The sequence below is a fragment of the Hevea brasiliensis genome, chromosome 8 (genome assembly GCF_030052815.1).
Source record: "Hevea brasiliensis isolate MT/VB/25A 57/8 chromosome 8, ASM3005281v1, whole genome shotgun sequence".
Lineage (NCBI taxonomy): Eukaryota > Viridiplantae > Streptophyta > Magnoliopsida > Malpighiales > Euphorbiaceae > Hevea > Hevea brasiliensis.
In genome coordinates, this window is record NC_079500.1 from 20,467,576 (window position 1) to 20,483,189 (window position 15,614).

The window sequence follows — 15,614 nt, forward strand, 5'->3', positions numbered from 1 at the left end:
TTTCTTAAATTTTTAATAATAAAATATTAATTTTCATATTTTTAAATACTTCAAATTATTTATCATTTCTAAAATAAATAATATTGTATGAAGATATAAAAAAATAATATTTCATTTTTCTAAAAAATGATAAATAATTTTAAATATTCAAAAATATGAAAATTAATATTTTATAATTAAAAATTTGAGAAAATAATATTATATATATATATTTATTTATTTAAATTAGACTATTTGAGCATAATAAAAAATCGTGAATTAATTTCGAAAAAAATTTAAAATTATCTTATTTTAACTTTTCTAAAATGTTAAGGGGGCAAATTTAGATTTTTTTCCTTTATTATATTAGGCACCACCACCATACAATAGCAAATACAGAGAGACTCTCCAAGTCTCAAAGTATGCGCTCAAGTGTAGGTAAGAATCATTCTTAATATAATTCTAAAATTTAAGACTAGTATATAGTTGTAAACAGTATACACATACACTAAACATGGAAATCTACTTTGCTTGATAAACTGAAGGAGCAAAATACCTCCTACAATGCATGGCTTAATATGTTTGAGATTTTTCTTCTTCAAATCCGATCTAGTATAGAACATGACGTAATATATAAAATCTAAATGCAAAATAAATGAATTTTACTATATATTTTTATTCTATTCTATAATATACTAAGTTTAAACAAAATAGAAAAAAGAAAAATTTTCCTTTCGGTGATTGGTTTGGAATTTAAAGGTGGTGTTCAGCCTTATTCGAGTAAATATAGAAAAATTATTATTAGCTAGACATAATCTACGCAGATTCAAAGCATATTAAGAAATGAAAAATTCTTATCTAGACTTAGTTTATCGTACATCCAAAATATAATATATATGTGAGGCCCATATGTAAAACGAATAGAACTTATATGTTTGTATATTGAATCCATAATAGACTAGATCTAGATATACAAGTTTTACCAGAAAGAGATATATATTTGATATGAGGCCTATCAATTTTGTATATCAATTTTATATTCTTTGTATTGATTTACATAAATCGGGTCTAGGCGAGAAGATCTTGTAAACAGAACTTCAAAACAAATAACAACATGAAACTACATCAAATTAGCATGGACAAAAGCATCTCAAGACCCATTGAAGAATCAAACAGACAAGAATGACTCATTAGTTCCATGATGCAAATGACATATGCATTGGCTCTATATTCAATTTGAGACAAAACTTGATGTTCATTAATGTTTAGATAGCAAGGGGTTTTCACTTACACCAAGTTGGTCCCTACTCACACCGGTAGTATTAAATGAAAATATTCCATCAAACCAACTCCATTCCAACCAAAAGTATAAAATTTAGAGAAATTATGATTAATTTTTTTTTGTTATTCTAAAAAAAAGGTTAATTTTGGTTTCTTTACTTTTTGAAAACTCAATTTTCAATTAGAATGCAATTTCATCACTTTACAATACTTTCATGTCTTTCTTTTTTAATTTTTTGTTAATAAGCAATCAACTTTATTAAAAAAAAATTAGAAAAAACTTAGCATAAGTTGCTTGATTAAACCCCAATTAGCAAACTTCCCCAAGAAAACCAACTTAGAGCGAAATTATGCTAAGTGAAAAAGTGCTTGCATGTCTTGATGGAGAGCATTTCATGATTAAGCAGAGCACTTCATATGCAAGTCTGAATTTACATGATACCACAGAAGGAATATTAAAGCATCATAATGATCTAGCCTAGTAAATATTAGATTTAGCACATGAGGTGAAATGATGGCACATTTTAATATGCCTAAAGTAGTAAGAAACTGGAAACAGGAGGTCTTCATACTATGCTTCATTATACAATTAACTTTCTCATACATTGTAGGTTGATTATGTGAGGCAAGACATACACAATAATCCCTATCAATACAAGAAATGTGCAAAAATTTTATTATTAAAAGTATAAAATTTGCTACCATAAGTTTATGGTAATAATATATGAATTATTGGATGTAATTGCTAAAATCAGGCTATAGGCATTCTACAACAAAATTGTGGTTATTGCAACAAAAAAAATATTGGTAACAACAATTATTTTTGTGAAAAATTTTCAATGATAACAACAATTGCTATTATGTATTTTTTATGTACCATTAGAAGCAATTATTTATATTACTGCTATATATTAATTTTATAAGCAGTAAAATTAATGTTGCTATAAGACTTTTATTGTTAATTATAACATTTGTTACATGATTAATGTGAGATTATAACTCTATTTAGAGCATAATATTAATATATATCAAAATTTTTGTCTTTCTCAAGTTTTAGAGAGATTATCCAGGCACCTTTGGTTTGCTTATAGAATAAAATGAAAATAATAATCGAATGAGCCAAAATCTTGTTGGATCAAATCCTTTGATATTGCATAATTTGAATAGTTTCACTTCAAAACCCCATACCAATGCTTTATTCATCTAGTATATATATATATAGGTACTAGCTCGACCCTTGAACTTAAACTAGATCTTAATCTTCCTAACTACTCATGACCTTCTAAAAACATGAATCATGACTTTCACACACATTAACTTATAGTAATTTACTGCGTTAACTTAGAATTTCAAAAGCCTAATTGGGGGTAAGTAGACTAGGAAATAAAAATTCCTAGGGAGTACAAAAAATGATTTTATTGTTTTGCATTATCAAACCAAATTCTCAGAAAGTAAGACATCCTACTTTCTTTATTTTATGAAAGTAACTTACTTATGCAGGACTTGGTAAATTACACTTCCCTAGTAGTTAAGTGTAATCTAATCTACCAATTTAATTATCTTTTAATTTGTTATATTTTATATTATTTTATAAGCATTACTATCTTTTGCATATTAGAAGCAAACTACTTTGAAATTAATTTGTACACCAAAAACATTTATGTCATACTTCCTATGAAGTAAATTCCTTAAAAGGGTACTTTTATACTTCCCAAAAAGTAAAGTATTTTGAATTAAACAAGGTCTAACTATTAACTCTTATGACTACACCATTAAAAAGTTTATTTCTTTAACACACCTCCTTAAACTTAAGCCTTTGAAACTCCAAGATAGGCCCTCAAACCCATTTGGAGTTGTGGAAGTGATAAATGATTTGAGATTTTAAATATAAAATGAACTAATAATGGGGATAGAGGTTGATTTGAGTTTGGTGTGGAAAGTTGAGGTTCATCAGGTGAGGTTGAAGATAAGTGATAAGGAGATTGAGATAAAGTATGGATAGTGTTGTGGGTCTCTCCTAATGGAGGCACCGTTTTGAAGAGCCAATGGATTTTTATTATTTTTTAAAAGAAGAAATTAAAAAAGTCAAAAATGGGCGTGTGTAGCTGTACCAAGTTGTATAAAAAGCAAATCAATTCTTAAAGGATAAGAATCGTGAACTGCCTATGTTTAAAGCGGTGCAAGTTGGTTTTTGCCTATAAATAGGCATTTCTTCATTCATATCATTTATATGAGTTTGTGAGTTATTCTAAAGCAAATTTGCTTTGAAGAAAGGTGTTCCTGTGCTTACGCTTTGAGGAAAAATTGAGAGAGAATATTATTAATTTTATAAATTATTTTCTAAAGGGGGAGTGACAAAAATAGTGAGAAAATTTTTGTGGGTTTTTTGGAGAACACTTTTTTTTTAGCGCCACTATTTTTGGTAGATCTCATTTGTACTCTCTTTGTACCTGTTATTTTATAGTGGAAGATTTATTCAGAGTTTTGCCTATGGATATAACCCAAATAAAGGGTGAAACACGTTAAATTTTTGTGTGCCATTTTATTTATTATTACTGTAGTATTTATTTTTTCGCTACTTAATTTGAGGTGTTTCCCTAACAAGTGGTATCAGAGCTGATGTGGCCCAACCGCAAGTGCACGGGTCGTACAAGTAATATAGAAAAGATATCGTTCCCACGAGGAGCTGTGTTAATGATTGAATTTTTGATATAAAAATTCTGACTAATTTGAACTATTTTTGAAATTAAAGTAATAAATTAGTAGATATTGAAGTGTGAATTCTATGTGTGTGTAAAATTAATAATCTATTCAACAATGTAATGATTTAACTAAATTTGCATCAAATTAAAATAAGCAAATTGAAATATGGCAAGATTTAAAAATGGCAAGTAATTAAATTCAATTAGAAATTAACAATGATAAAAAGGCGATTCCGGAGTTCGGGAGTTCATATTCAAGCTATTTTGGGATTTTTATATTGGTTATCCAATCTTGTGGAACTTACGGGTTTTAAGGAGATTAATTCTTAAATCCTTTGAATACCCTTTCGAGTGGGACAAAGAGTGCCCTAATCAATCTAATCCTACTTTCGTAGAGTTAAAGTTAATCAAGACCCATTAAGTTCCTTAATTAATCTGTGAATCCTCTTAATCCTTAGTCTATTTCTAAATCTAAGTTAATTAAGTCCAATTTCTTGATTATCTATCACAAGGCTTTCTCTTTTCGGTGCTTCAACCATGGATTAAGAACAACACTTAATGGGATCCTACACTAAGCATGTCATTGAGCACACAAGAAATGAATAAAACTCATTAAAACCACAAAATATGGATTACCCAATCAAAACCCACAAAATATCTCAAATATTACATCCCAACTAATCTAACAAAAACTACTCACTATCCATAATATTTACAAGAAATTCTGAGTTAATATAGAAATAAGTCTTTAATCTAAGCTAAGAACTAAGAAACCCAATACAAGAAAGGTAGGAAATATGCAAGAAAGGAAAGAAATCTCCAAATCTGTCTGGAAATAGAGGGGGTGACGTTTTTAGCTCCTTTGACTCTTCACCGCCCTCTTCTTTTCTATTTTTTCTCCCCCCCTTCTAAAATGAGATAAGGGCCTATTTATATCTTTTTCTCTGACAAACAGCCCTAAAATGGTGTGTTTGAGGTGTGTTTTTATGAGAGAATATTCTACCACCATTGTGAAGACTTTATGGAATCAGCATAAGTGGATCGCATAAGTTATGCACCCTTATGCGCTACCGTTCCCGGCTCTCTGCAGCGGTTGTATGAGCAGGTGCAAGACCGTATAAGTTATGCAGTTTTCCGTGAGGTTGCATAAGCAGATGAATCGCATAAGTTATGCAAGAACTTATGCATTTCTACAGCTTGGGAAATTGTTTCTTCTCCTCGTGCGCACTGCACAACTTATGTGGCAAGTTATGTGTAATTTGGCTAATGCATACTTCAACTTTGAAACTTGTTTTTGACATCTTTGGCTGTAGAAATCACTCCTCAAAGGCAAAATTTCTTTTTAGTCCCTCAAAAACACCATTTTACCTACAAAACAAAGTAAAATTACAAATTAATCCAAAAATTGGCAATAATGAAAATATCTAAATAACTAATGAAATTAGCTAAAAGTGACTAACAATCAAATAAAATGACCATGAAATTAAATCTAAATGACTATGCAAAATGTATGTATCAAGAGCCTAATTCCTACCTAAAGTACTGTAGAAATGGAGGCAAAGACAAACAAGATGATCATTTTAAATGGCACAAATTACCATATATGGAGAAATAAGATGAATGATCTCCTATTTGTGATGAAATTGCAATTGCTAGTGTTTGTTACAAATAAACCTGAAGACAAAAGAGACAAGGATTGGGCATTTGAGCACGAGTATGTGCATGGTTTTATCCAACAGTTTGTTCAAGATAATGTGTATAGCCACATTTGCAACGAGACTTATGCCTAGACACTGTGGAACAAACTTGAGGAGCTATAAGCTTCAAAGACTAGCAATAACAAATTATTTTACTTGACAAAGTTGATGCAAGTAAAATATAGAAAGACACTTCTATAGCAGATTACTTGAATGAAATGCAAGGGATTGTGGACCAGCTGCCAGGAATGGGCATAAAGTTTAATAATGAAGTATTCACTCTTATGGTGCTTGCTTCTTTGCCAGAGTCTTAGGAAACTTTGAAGGTATCAATTATAAATTCTGCACCCAATGATGTAGTAAATATGGAATATGTCAAGAGTAGTATTCTGAATGAAGAGACAAGATGGAGATCACAGACCACCTCTTCATCACAAATGACATCCTAGTTACAGATTTCAGAGGAAGGAGCAAGTCAAGGAGTTTTAATCTTAGAGATAGGAGCAGAGGATAGTCAAACAAATATGCAAATGTTGAGTGCCATTACTGCAAAAAGAAGGGACACATTCAAAAGTTTTGCCAAAAATTCAAGAAAGATCAAGGAACGAACAAAGGCAAAGAAGTGAGAAAAGATGATAGTAGTGATGATGAATGTTTTAGTGTTATTGACGAGTTCAACATGGTCTATAATGATGATATAATCAATTTGACAACCCACAAAACTAGTTGGGTGATTGATAGTGGTGCAACCATTTATGTTACATCTCAAAAAGAGTTATTCTCATTTTACACACATGGAGATTTTGGATCTATTAAAATGGGAAATGACAATCTATCCAAAGTTGTTGGCAAAGGAGATGCATGCTTGATGATAGAGAATGGCATGAGATTAGTCCTGAGAGATGTCAGACATATTCCAAATATGCGCTTGAATTTAATTTTTGTAGACAGATTTGATAATGAAGGTTTTTGTAACACCTTTAAGAATGGCAAATGGAAACTCACCAAAGGTTCCTTGGTCGAGGCCAGAGGCATAAAGCAATCAAGGCTTTATATGATGCAAGCAAAGCTCTCCAGTGATGTTGTGGGTGCAGTAGAGAAAGATAGCATAATTGAATTATGGCCCAGACGACTTGGGCATACAAGTGAGAAAGGGATGACAGAGTTAATGAAGCGGAATGTGTTATCCGAAATAAACCATGTGCATTTAAAGAATTATGCTGATTGTCTAGAAAGAAAGCAGAATAGAGTTACCTTCAAGAGTTCCCTCCTTCCAGAATGAAGAATGTGTTGGATCTGGTACATTCAGACTTGTGTAGGCCAATGCCAAAGTCACTTAGTGGTGCTCAATACTTTGTGACCTTTATTACCATTCTAGAAAGACATGGGCTTACACTCTGAAGTCAAAAGATCAAGTGCTAGACATCTTCAAACAATTTCTAGCCTCAGTTAAAAGACAGACTAGGAAAAAGCTTAAGTGCATTTGGACAAACAATGGTGGAGAGTACATTGGACTATTTGATGACTATTACAAAGAGGATGGTATTCAACATCATACAATGCCTCCAAAGACACCACAAGAAATGGCTTAGCTAGAGGATGAACAGACTTTGATGGAGAGAGTGAGGTGCTTACTCTCACATGCAAAGTCGCCTAAGAATTTCTCGGGATAAGCTTTGACTCAGTAGCAATACATGTGTTGAATTTGTCACCATGTGTTCCTCTACAAAGATGAAGCTCCGTAAAAGGTATGGTCGAAAGAATGTTTCTTATGGTCATTTATGGGTATTTGGATTCAAGGCATTTGTGCATGTTCCTAAGGATGAGAGATCCAAACTTGATGTCAAAACACGACAATGTGCATTTATTGGCTATGGTCAAGATCAATTTGGCAATAGATTTTATGATTCGATCCAAAAAAAGCTTGTAAGGAGTTGTGATGCTATATTTGTTGAAAATCAATTCATTAAGGATATTAACAAGGTTCAAAAGGCTATTTTAGAGTTTAACTGACTCTGCTGCATGTAGAGTTAATTCCTCCAACAAAGGGGGTCGAGACAAGTTAGAGATTACATCTAGGATAATTAGCCTAATCGATGATGCTCCCATTGAGAATAAACCATGATGAAGGTGTTCACATTGACAAGGTCCCGTGACGCCAAAGAGTTAGAAGTTTGATGTATGCCATAGTGTGTACACGCAAATATTGCTCACTCGCTTGAGTAGAAATCGCCTTTCAAATCCAGAAAGGAACATGGATTATAGTAAAATGGATTTTAAGATATCTTCGTGGAACTTCAAAATTTTATTTATGTTTTGGAGATTCCAATCCTGTGTTAGTTGGTTACACGGATGCAGATATGGCTGGTAAAGTTGACTCGAGAAAGTCTACATCAGGATATCTAATTTCATTTGCAGGGGGAGTAGTGTCATGGCAATCAAAGTTACAAAAATGTGTTGCTCTTTCTACTACTAAGGCAGATTTTATTATAGCGACAGAAGTATGTAAGGAGTTGCTATGGATGAAAAAGTTCTTGAATGAACTTGGTTTCTGACAAAAAAGTTATCAATTATTTTGTGCTAGTCAAAGTGCTATTCACCTTGAAAAAAATTCTTCCTTTCATTATAGATCGAAGCATATTGATTTGAAATATCACTGGATTAGAGATGTGTTGGAGATGAAACAGTTATTGCTTAAGAAGATCCATATAGATGAAAATGGATTAGATATGTTGACAAAGATTTTACCCTTACCAAGGGAGAAATTTGAATCACAATCAACAAATAGGAATGGTAGAGCCCTCCGTAATTGAGAAGGAGAGAATTGTTGTGGGTCCTCCAAATGGAGTCACCATTTTAAAGAGCCAATGGTTTTTTATTTAAAAAAAATGAAGAAATTCAAAAAAAGTTAAAAAAAATGGGTGATGTGTGTAGCTGTACTAAGCTATATAAAAAGCAAATCAATTTTTAAAGGATAAGAATTGTTAAGTGGCTATGCTTAAAGCAAAGGTAAATTGGTTTTTGCCTATAAATAGACAGCTCTTCATTCATTTTATGTGTATGAGTTTAGAGTTATTCAAAAGCAAATTTGCTTTGAAAAAGGGTGTTCCAATATTTATAGCTTTGAGAAAAAATTGAGAGAGAGTATTATTAATTTTATAAATTATTTTTTAAAGGGAGAGTGACAAAAATAGTGAGGAAATTCTTGTGATTTTTTTGGGAAACACCTTTTTCGAGTGCCACTATTTTTGGTAGATCTCATTTATACTTTCTTTGCACATGCTATTTTATAATGGAAGATTGGACGTAACCCAAATTAAAGGTGAACCACGTTAAATTTATTTTTGGGTGCCATTTTATTTATTATTATCGTAGTATTTATTTTTCTGTTACTTAATTTAAGGTGCTTCCTCAATAGATAGGAGTTACCTGAAGGAGCTACAGAGTCCAAGTGAATAAGGTGTCCTTCATGCAAAGTGAGCCATGGCAATTGAGGAACCTGCACAACAGAGTTAGGAACATGTAAATCTTTGAATGGAAAATTTTTTGGATGAAAACGGGCATGATGTGCTAGGTAAATGCGTCCTGTGGAAAGGACTCTGACCCAAATACACACATAGTTGGTTCGAAAACTAAATTTATGAGTGTTTTATGGCTGAAGGAGTAGAAAAATGGCACAGCCGAAAGGCTTAACTCAAGATAATTTGGGTCTTTATTGAATAATAATTTAAATGGGGAATAATTTTTTAAGGATAGAACTTGGTAAATTATTAATCAACATGCCACTCAATTCAAAGGCAAAGTTCCAATATTTAAGAGGAACTTGGGCATGGGTAAAGCAAAGTTAATCCAATATCAACAAGATGTTATTTTTCATTCTGCAGTGCCATTTTGCTCGTGTGTATGGGCATGCTATATGATGCTCAATACTAACTGATAAAAAATATTTGTGAAGTTTTTGATACTCTTCTCCCCAATGAAAATGAAAAGCTTTAAATTTTAGTGTTAAATTAACGTTCAACCAGTAAACATCACTCTTATTTTTAAGCAAATAAACCTATGTGAATCTCATATAATCATCAATGAAATTAAAATGCGACTTCGGCCTAAGCCAGATAACACGGGAGTTGGTTCCAAACATTGGAATGTGTAATTTCAAATGGACCATTGCTTTTATGTTCGATGGAGGCAAAAGAAATGCGACTTAATTTTCCTAAGGAACAAGATGAACATGGCGATAAAACAAGAGGTGAACAAGGTCAATTAAAATTTTTGACAATATTGGAAACAATTCAAAAATGCAGATGTCCAAGACAAGCATGCCATTCGTCCATTGATAGACGTTCTCCAACTAAGGTTTGTTTGAATGACGAACGAAGCAAATAAATTCTATTTTCACTTGGATATTGCAGAAAAACCCTAATCCTTAACAACAACATGGGTTGGCCAAAATTCAAAGAAGGAAGAACTGTCAGTAGTAAATTTTTGGACAAAAAGAAGGTTCTTGACTATGTTAGGGACACAAGATACATTATTTAATTGCAAGAAACTAGCGTTTGAAGGAAAAGATACTTAACCTATATGAGAAATTTGCAATCCTTGTCTATTACCAGCATGGAGCTGGTTAGAACCTTGTACTCATCAGCTATATTGAGAGTGGATAAGTCCGGTGTGATGTGATAATTTGCTGCAGTATCTGGGTACCAGGGATGTGGAGACTCATGCGATGAATAATTGGCAGTAGGCATAAAATTGGAAGTGGCAAGTTGTGCAAAAGTATGATTGCCATAAGCAAGATACTTAGCTTGCACATAGGATGGAATGGGTGTTGTATAGGGACCTCTACCGCGATCAGCAGTATGAGTTGCGCCAACCACAGACCTGGCAAGGAGGAGCAGAAGGTCTCGTGGGCGTGGGCAATCAGGGACAAATAGATGAAGGCTTAACAATCATGTTAGCCAGAGGCAACTCATAAGAGCTTTTAAGGACTTCATGTGCTACAAGTTGTCTATGTAATTCATGAAAAGAGAGAATCTGGGCGCAAATTAAAAGAGCAGTGATTAAAAGTGATAATCATTATCAATATTAAAATAGATTATGGCGTTGAACTCGGCTGGGGAAAGAGGACGTCCAGCGGCACCCAATTCATCAAGCAAAGCTTTTGCACGTTGCAAGTAATCCAAAACTGACATATCATTTTTCTTTAGCTCTTGAAGTTCTATATGGCGTTAGAATTATCAATTTTGAGAAATGGAGTCAAAGGCATCAGCCGAAGCATGCCATACATTATAAGAAGAGGTCAGGCATATTATATAAAGAAACACTTCTTTAGAGAGGGAATACAGAAGCCAAGTGAGAATCATCTGATCCTTCTTGCACCAAGTTTCATAGGCAGGATTTGGAATTTGTTTAGTGGTAGCAAAGGGATTTGCAATCGTCTTAGATGGGGGAGGAGAAGAGCCATCAATAAATTCATTCCAATTTTGTTAATTGAGAAGGGGTAAAATCTGAGTTTTCTAGGCCAGATAGTTCTTTGTTGTCAGTTTGATAGAGAAAGTATGATGAGTGGAAGTAGTGGTCGACAATGGAGAAGAAAGAAGAGAGGCACTGGAAGATGAACTCATGATTTTGAAGATGGCTCTAATTCCATGTAAAATATGTGATATTGTATTGCTTGTATTGTTGTACAAGAGATGGTAAAACATGTATATGAGCAGATTGTAAAATATAAAGATAGTACAATATAAAGATACACAAGGAAACAAATATGTGTTATCTACGTGAAAAAGAATAACTAAAATAAGAGATCAATGACTATGAAGGTGATCTTCATCCTAATATTCCTCCATTTTACTATGCTGCTACGAGTCCCTTCTTCAGAGCCTTCCATCATGTTTCCTATAATCTTCTTTCATCCTTCCAGCTCTTCTAATTCTTATAGTATAACCCACATTGTACTCAGGCCATCCATTTCCTGCTAGCCCATAGATTGATCTCGATCCACAGCAAACACCTTGAGGAATTACAAAAACAAAATATTACGATGAAGACATAGGATAGTTGTTCTATTGACTAATGAATTAAGAAGTTTTATACCTTGCAAAAATCAATGGAGATTTGCTTGAATATTCCATGTAAGGACATTGAATATTCATGGACCAAGCATTGATCGAGCATTTTAAATCTACTCTCTTATCTGGAACAATCAATAGCAATAGTTCAGGTCTAATAATGGAGACTGGTGAGGTTGATTCAAACAGTAATCTATCACCAATATATGCTGAAGTTGTTGCATCATACATGGATAAACTTGTTCACTTTTGGTGTACTTGGCATCCATCACTCGTGTCCTAAATAAGCATCCTCCAATTTTGACCTAGGTGAAAATCCAATCAGAGAAACACACATGAATATCCAAAGTTAATATGGCAAAGATCCAAATCAAGATTCAGATTGGCACGGAATTGAATCTCAGAATTCCCTTTTCCTTGGCTATTCCAATGACCAATAAAAGCAAAAACAAACCCATCTAACAAAATTTAAAGACCCATAATCTGAAATGAAATTTTGCATTACCTTGAACTCTAGTGCTAAAACATTTTCTATTTGCTTTCAAACTTTTGGTTAGCCAAAGTTTTAAATCATTTTTTGTCAAAATTTCTACAATTTTGCAGCAGCAGGGAGGCGTAGTACCAGCTGAAAATGAGTTTGACTTGTATGGGTATCCTCTACATAATATTCCTGCGTAGTAGTTCTCTCAGCCATTTGACTTTCTGATTGTACTTCCTGCACAACAATCATTATACATGCTATAATCACATAATTCATTAGAGACAATAAAATTTTGAGAATCTAATTTTGCATGCCCTTGTTATCTACTTATTGAGTAACATTATAAGAAGTTCTCAAATTTCTTGCAATGTCAACAAATTACTATTTGAAAGTGTGTCATTCTCAAAGAAAAGGATTCATAAGAAGCTCCAGGAAACTATGAAATTTCCCAAAATAGTCATGGATAAAAAAGGAAAAGGATTTAGGATTAGTTCACTTTTCCCCCTTCCTCCTAACTTGAATTAATTTTGCCACTTAGCATAGGTTATTTCTCCCTCTACCTGAGCTAATTGAGAACATAGGTCATGTTCCAGGCTTATACAAACAAAAAAGAACAAAGAAAAATTCCTCATATATATCTCAATTGTGGTATTAAATCTGGTATAAAACATTTGTTAGTGTGTGTGTTTAAAGCAGTAGCAATACAACTGATACATAGCAATTATTCCATGAATGGCTTTCACATTCAAACTCCACCTATAAAAACTGAAACTTAAGTTCTTGTAGGGCGCCAGCCACTGTATAAAAACTCTATCTATAAATATTTAACTACATAAAATGTTTTGATGCTGACAGAACTCTGGTAAAGACAAAATACAACAAATAAATATTACATTATGAATGCCTCAACTTAATCACTATTTTTTGCCCTTTTCTCCTTGGATAATGCAGACTTCCAAATTCTTGGAAACAATAGTTCAGAGCAACTTATCCAAACAAATACCCATCAAAATGAATTCCTAATAAACATGACTAAAAATCGTGAAATCATTTTTTTTTGGAAGTTCCTCATCAACCAAATATGGGTTAATTTTCGATGGTCAAGAAACAGAAAAAAAAAAAATCTAAGAAACTCAAATTATCTGCCTCTGCCCAAAGCAATCAAACAACAAAATTAACCCAAAAGATGTAAAAGTTCACCTGTGAAAGCCATCCAAGCAAGCCTTTTCGAAAGATATTTCACTCACTGGGGCAACCATCCATGTAGATTGAGAGCATAATCTAATCTCCAAACAGAGAAAGAAAGAAATAGCGAAAAATACAATACATCATCAAATAATTAGCCAAGAGGAAAGGAAAATAATAATAAAGGAAAATGAAAGCATCAAGAGAACGCAATCAAAACTTAAGCTTTTTTTTTTTTTTTTTTATTTTTTAATATTCCTACATTCATTTTCCAAAAAGGAAGCACTGTGTCTCGAAGCTATAAGAAAATGACAGAGAAATCACCATAGAGCTGTACTAAAAACAGCACAATCCAACCACCACCATCCTCAAGCATTATTCGTTGTCAAATCAAATAGAACAAAACTGATTTGAAGAAGAAAATATATAGAGTAAGCTGAAATTCGATCCTTGATTGAAAAGGAACAAACCGAAAATTATCAAAGGCATGCAAAGTAATCCCTACCAAAGTTTTCAATAAATAAGAGGGAAAAAAAAGCAACAAAAAAAAAGGATTTTGAGAAAGGAACTACAGGGGAACCATACGGCTGCGCACCAAAGGCAAGACCTGTTGTCTCTCCAAACAACAAACAAAAGGATATCTCTGTGAACATGAAAAATGACAGAGACGTACAAAAACGACGCCGTACGCCGTTTAACGTGTTGTGCATGTTAAAACGGAGAAAGGAAGAATGGCATCGTTGAAGAGGAAAAAAAAACGTATACATTTTATTAATTATTATACATGAACGAAAGACAAGTTCAGCCAAAAGAGAATCAAATGGGAGCAAATGGCCCTCTCACCATCTATCTTCAAAACTAGAAAAATATGAGTTAATCAGTGTCACAAATGACATGGAACATCAGCCTTATTCAAGCTTTTGCATATGAACACTGGCATATCCCTGTCTCTTCAGCTTTCTGGGAAAGAAATTGGACAATGAAAGAATGAGCAAATATGATAATCATTAGGTACAAAAAAAAAAGTGTGTTAAATATGCATAAAATTGTTGAATGATTTGAACACTATACAAAAGTGAGATGATTATATTTTTTAAATTAATGCTTACCATTTCCTTAAATAATGATTGAATGGTCTTATTAAGGCTGCCTTCCCATTCCCATTCACATATATATTTTTTCTTCCGTTCCCGATACCAATCCCATTACCATTCAATTGTATATTTAGTTTCTCCGGTTTGAACTCTCCATAGCTTTATGTGCTCAAGACTTCTTGCGCAAAGATCTTCATATTGGGGCATTCTATAATGATCACTTCTTCCAAAGATGGGAAACTGAAGGTAGAATTACCAGAGCAGAAGCTAGAGAGGCTTGGTAGATTTTGAAGTTCCAAACATTTTAGTTGACCAGCTAAAATCTCCTCTTCTTCATCTTTATCTTCTTCAGTCACTATAATTTGTTGGATCAGTTCACATTTCTCTATCTTCATTTTTCTAAGTCGTTCAAGACTTCTCGCTGTTGAGGAAGATATTAGGTTTACTAGACGTTGGCAATTTGATACCTCCAGTGTTTTGAGATTTTGGAAAGAAACGGAGGATGGCACTAAAATTTCCAGTCTGCCACATTCCAGTACTTCTAAAGTCTCCAGATATTGAAAAACTGTGAGTAGTTTGAGCGTCCATCAGATGCTTGAGCCTTGGCAGCTTCGACAGCCTTTTAGTTCTTTCAATTTTATGTCCAGCACGTGTTTCCTTGCTAATAATCTCTTCATGAAAATGATTTCTTCTGAAAGAAGCATCACCAGAACAAGCTTCTCCAGATCGGGTAAACTTGAAAGAAATAAGATGGCAAAAAGTGTAGAGTCATTGGAAAAACAGGTTGAAGCTCAATGCCTTTCAGTCCAGACAAGAAACTGAAGCTTGAGACCACATATCCTTCATGGTGTTATATTCCACTCTCAATTCTTTCTAAACTTGGGATCGCAAACCTAATAAATAAAAAAAAATAATAATCAATAAAAAAGGATATAGGATGATCAATAAACAAGGATATTAAAAAGACTGACTCTTCCCGCCAGAAGAGGCTGCAAATGGAAAAACAAAGTCCCTATTGTGAATTCCGTTTCATTTCAGCAATCATGCTTAGATCTGTTCTCACAAAATTTGAAGTTAATAATTCCATGTTTGACAGCCAATCCATAATGTCAATTCTTTTCAGG

At 33.1% G+C, this 15,614-nt stretch overlaps 1 protein-coding gene across 1 annotated transcript in view; it reads right to left on the reverse strand.

The window, feature by feature from the left end:
• Nucleotides 1-11,282: 11,282 nt before the first annotated feature.
• The window catches only part of LOC110653661 (uncharacterized), a 9,721-nt gene continuing 5,389 nt past the window's right edge, over nt 11,283-15,614 (reverse strand). Inside the window, exons 6-10 of the mRNA XM_058150733.1 lie at nt 13,412-13,492; nt 12,353-12,445; nt 11,960-12,035; nt 11,756-11,855; nt 11,283-11,672 (exon numbers count right to left, since the gene is read on the reverse strand). The gene's annotated coding sequence lies outside the window, so the exon portion shown is untranslated. The remainder of the gene's footprint in view (nt 11,673-11,755; nt 11,856-11,959; nt 12,036-12,352; nt 12,446-13,411; nt 13,493-15,614) is intronic.